We start from the raw sequence: 5705 nt of genomic DNA on the forward strand, positions 1-5705 counted from the left end.
GCCGCCAAAGATCATAGCTGGATTTTCGCCTGTATAGGGTAGATGTGTTATGTGGTAAATCAACATATCGGTGATGGGTATCGGCTCCTCCAACCACAGACACCAGTTCATTAATGTCAGATTGGCAGCAGATTTTCAAGGATCTAAGCCATAAATTTCATCTTAAATGTCTGTCGCCTGCTCTATTTGGCATCATTTCTGTCGTCTTTTCATGAACAGTGACTTTAACAGTCACTTTCTAGTCAACCTGTGCGATTTTTCCCTGGGTAGCGCAACTCCCTCCATGTTGCCACGGACCCAGTGGCACATCCTTCCCTTGCGCCATCATCCAATCGCGCAGCTCCCCAACCTGGGTAGTGTATTTTATAGTCCCCCACCTCCTTTCAGCTGCCTGGAGCGCTAAGACTGTGCTTCTTTCATTTAGTCACATGGCTAGACTGCCAGTGTATGGCTTCAAGTGACTACCAATCACCTTTCCTGGGAAGGGTTCTCCATTTAATTTGACCAACTGTACCGCTCCTCCGTTGGTAATCTCCTTAATAATGTAAGGCCCTAACCAGTGCATCCTGAATTTCCCTGAAAATTTATCAAAATTACTATCATATAACAGAACCAAATCATTTACCTTAAATGTGTGTGGCTTTCTGTGTCGATCATGCCATGCCTTTTCACGCTGCTTTTGGAACTACTGGTGAAATCCAGCCAAAAATCTTTCTTCTTCAAGCTCATCCTGCCGCGTGAGCCTCTCCTCCAGGGATCCGCGATCCGTCATACCTGTGAGAACTATTATGCACAAACTAGGTACGATGTATTCCATAGGCATTACTGCTTCCACACCATATACAAGCCTAAAATGGGTTTGTCCAGTCAACTTCTTGCATGTCGTTCGATAAGCCCACAGTATTGCAGGTATGTATAGGTCCCAATCACTTCACTGAGCATTGTAAACCTTGTTCATCACGTTTCCGAGCACTTTATTGAATGCCTCTACTGTTCCATTAGCCTATGGGTGATAAGGTGTGCTCTTATGGTGATATACATGAAATTTCCCCGTCAGTGCGCTGATCGTATAATTCAGGAAGTGCATACCATGATCACTCATCAAGATCTTTGGGCATCCAAATTGCATCAGTACATGCTCAAATAGGAACTTCATGGTAGTCGTGCCCATGCAATCCTTCACCGGCTACGCTTCTGCCCAACGAGTCAAATACTTTATCACAGTGATAATGTATCTTTCTCCTGTCTTTCCTTGTGGCTGAATAGGTCCTACAAAATTGATCGCCCAATTATCGAAGGGTTGCAACGTCATTTGTGGATTCAAAGGCATTTCATCCCTCCACAATGGCCTACCCATTCTTTGACATACATCACATGCCTTGCAATATGCTTTAGAATCCTGATGAAGGGTTGGCCACCACAACCTTACCTATAGAATCTTCTGCGCGGTTTCTCTCCCTGCATAATGTCCTCCCATGGCACCCCCATGAGCATCCATGAGGATGCTGCTTCTTTCAAACTTAGGTAAATACCATCGCAATATCTCATCAGTCCCCATTTTGTACAGATACCTAGCAATGACAGAGAAATCTGCCACACGCACCAGTAATTCCTTCTTTTTCTAGATAGTGTATCCTTCCAGTGCAGTTATTTTTGTTAGGAAGTGTATTATATCCTCGAAGTGACCATCTGCAACATGCACTACAAATAGTTACACGTCATGCAATCCTTCTTCCAATTTAGTAGGTTCCTCCCCCATTTCGATGCGCGACAGATGATCGGGTCCCGCGTTCAATCGCCCAGGCTTCACGACAACTGCAAAATCATACTCCTGGAACAATAAGATCCATTTGCAGATTCTCCCCCCAAAACAGGCTTATTGACTAGGTACTTCAGCGCAGAGTGATCCGTATATATCTTAAAATGGCCTCCTTCCAAGTAGTGTCGATACTTCTAGAGCGCATACACCATAACTATCCCTTTGCGAACAGTGGTGGAATGGTTCTTCTCTGCTTTGGATAACCTGTGACTTGTGAATGTGATAGGATGGCCTAAACCTTCTCTACTAGCCTGTGTTAGCACTTCTCCCAGTGCTATACATGACATGTTGGCATGTACATGAAACTCTTTCTTCGAGTCTGAGAAAACTAGAATCGGTGCGGTAACCATCTTTTCTTTCAATATGTCCAAGCTATTCTTACAGTCATCATTCCAGCAGAACGTGACATCCTTATTCAACAATTTCTCCATAGGCATGGTGATCTGGGCATAGCTTTTGATAAACTTTCTGTAATATCCCGTGTGTCCCATAGTAGCGTGCATCTATTTCACACTCCTCAACGGTTCTAAGTTCAGTATCACCGCGATCTTCGTGGGGTCTACCCATCAGTCCTTGTCTGCAAACCACATGCCCCAATAGGTTTCCAAAAGGAACGCAAAAGAGACACTTCTTGAGATTGAGCGCGATCTGGTATCTTCGATAGGCATCCAGCATCAAGCATAAGCTTGCTACATGGCACTTAACCAGCCCAAATACAGTCCAGTCATCAAAATATACCTCCAGGAACTTATGAATAAATTCCTTGAATGTCGCAACAACAACGGGGGAAAAGATTGCAATCACATTCTTCAATCCAAATGGCATTACAGTGTACTGAAAACAACCCCACTCAGTTGCAAAGGTTGTCTTGCTCCTATCCTCCAATGCGATTTTGATTTGGTGGTACCTAGAGAACCCATCAGTGAAGGAATATGTTTCCTGGATGCCTACATTGTCCAACACTTCATCCGTGAAAGGAGTCAGGAAAGGATCATACACACAAGCGTCATTCAATTTTTTGAGATCCACACATATCCTTATCTCATCCTTCTGCTTCTTTTCTTGCACCACCATTGGACTTACCTAGTTAGATTCTTCCACAGGCTTGATGATGCCTACCGCAAGCATCTTGTCTAGCTCTAAGAGGACCTTCTCCTTATATTTCGGATTGAGACATTAAGGCCTTTGTTTAACTGGCTTCATGTTGGGCTTTAACGTGATCTTCATCATTCCTAGGTCCCCAATTATTCCTTTCAGATACTTGGTAGGGAATAAGTCCTTGTATTCGTAGAGTAATTCAATGACCTTATCCACTGTCGCATCATCCCAATAGTCTCCAATCTTCATAAATTTGGGTTCTGCCTTCATACCAATGTTTACTTGTTTCATTTTCAACAGCGCGGTTATATCAAGATTCTCAATCTGTGGCCCTTGAACCTCACGGTGACCTTCTGTTTCTGGAATGTTAATCCTCCACAAATTCTCGCCCTCTTCTTCAGCAGTTACATTATAGAATTCTAGCGCGCGGCCCAACTGAGTAGCCCATTCAAGCTGAGCCAGGTCTAAAGGATCCTGTGGTATCCTAAAGATAGCTGCTTTCACCTCTTGTAGTGCTTCATCAATACTGTCAAACCCGTCCTCAAAACTAAAGGTCATCATGAATCCTTCACGCAGGATATCCCATTCGCCTGTCCCATGGCGAAGATCTATTTCTATATACCAATTCATTGGGATAGCATCTAGGGTATGATAGAATAGGTGCACCCATTCATGTTGGGGCTTTTCTCCATAAGCCTGGGTCCATTTTGCCAGATGTGCACGCAGATCATTCTACCCATCATACTTGTCTTTCAATCATAGCTTAGGCTTCCCAAATCATGTTCTCATCATCCTCCTACATTCGTACCAATCGTCAAAGCTTCCCTTGTGCATACCCCACCATCTTATGGGTGTAGCGCGGAGTGCCCAGTCCAAGGCTTGGAAGTGCTACTTTTCTGGTACCTCCCTTTCAAATGCATTCAAAAATATATCTACCTCATTCAGACCATCATAATTAAGTAGATTTCTTACCTCTGATGATACATAGCGTAGTGACTGGGTCATTATGTTGCAATTCATCGTAGTTACTTCATGTAACCGATTCTGCCAACATTTTATCTCTTCGTCGGAGTCCGAAGAGCAAGAACTCTCGCGATCCCATGTAATCTATCCATCCACGGTGGGATTCACCCAATCTTGGTCTTGTGCTGTTATTTTATAGATACAGTCCAGGTCATCATCACTCTCATAATCGTGGACAAGTTCAGTGTAGCACGATCCTTCAGTAGGATCGAGGGGTACTATTACATGCAATGATTTCTTCTCAAGTATCATCTTTCACTTCTTTAGATTGATTACCCCATTCATATCAGTATCCCAGTCAATTCCCAGGAGTGTAGGATACGGATTGCTGTCATCCACTACTTCAAATTCAGCCAATGCGCTCGCTCCCTCAATATCCATGGTCACCCCCTGCAGCCACCCCATGGGGATGATATTCTGCTAACTCGCCATCCTTAGCTGAATTGGAGACCATTGTAGCGTAGGTCTCCCCATCTGTTTTCAATTCTGTTTTGATAGGACATTCGCATCTGACCCTAGGTCCAAAATGACCAGATCCATTTCATACTCTCCTATCTGTGCAATGAGTCTCATCTCCTGTCTCGTCCTTGTTTTATGTTTGCCAATATTTCATACTATGTGCGGCTCACCTGGTGCATTCTATCGCATCTATTGATGAGTTATTGTAATCCTTTCACAGTCTTACTATTGCACAACAACATCATATAGGTTTCCAAGAAAGTTGTGAGCATAGAGGGGTCCATCTCCTGCTCAGGCTTATCCTTGCTTCCAGAGGTGGCAGCCTCAGCGAAGCTCTTCTTAGCTTCCATGAAGGTTTCACATGCACACTCCAAATCGAACTCAACCTTCTTCGTCGGAGGTTTGCGGACCCACACACTATCTTCCGGTTTTTTCCCTTTGTCATCTCCCGCTAGAATTCCACTTCTGAGCAATATATTTATGCTTGGATCTTCTTCGCGCAGCTCAGACCTCATCATCTATAGGTTTTGAGTCGGTGGAGGTGGTAATGCCCCTTTGGCACGTATCCTAGCTATCAGCATGGGACAATCTTCCATTTCATGATCAAACAACGTGCAATACTTGAATGACGAACGTGTTGGGTTAGTGAAATTGCAAGCGTAGTGTCCTGGTCCCCCACGATTGTAGCAGATCAACTATCCTCAACCTCTTCCAGGTCCTCCTCCACCTCGGCCTTGTCTGCATCCCTGAAATACTATTCGTGCCATCCCTGCGCTCTGGTCAAGGGGGCGCATTTTGGCCTGAACCCTATAGGAGGGAGTTCTATCCATGATCAATTCATAACTTCTGAAATTATGCTCATCATGCCCTACTGATCTACAAAAGTTGCAGAATAGTTGTTACAATGTCTGTACATACTTTTATAGCATATGATAGCTATACGTGGCATGCTTTCCTGCTACCTGACAGATAGTGCACCATAATGCAGGCCCTGCACTAGGTCCTTCTTGAGCTTCTGGCCTTAAAGGCATTGGTCCTCCTCCTGCAATATAGTTCACTAAGACCGAGCAATGGTCTTTGTCATGATCCTGACTCTTGCATTTCAGGCACCATACTTCCTCGTGTACCTTTGGTCGAACCATCCTGTCCTGCTTCTGACTTTTCATCTCAAGGCATAGATTCTTCAGTTGTGCATGGATCTGCTAAACTCCTAGATTAGGATATTGGATATGAGTTTCATGTAGTCTCATGCCAATCTCCAAGGCCTCGGCCTGAGTTGTTATCTTCTGCTGTGACAATGCACTCC

The sequence above is a fragment of the Pinus tabuliformis genome, chromosome 1_2 (genome assembly GCF_031772625.1).
Source record: "Pinus tabuliformis cultivar Carrire ecotype Pingquan chromosome 1_2, CPIR1, whole genome shotgun sequence".
Classification (NCBI taxonomy): Eukaryota; Viridiplantae; Streptophyta; class Pinopsida; order Pinales; family Pinaceae; genus Pinus; species Pinus tabuliformis.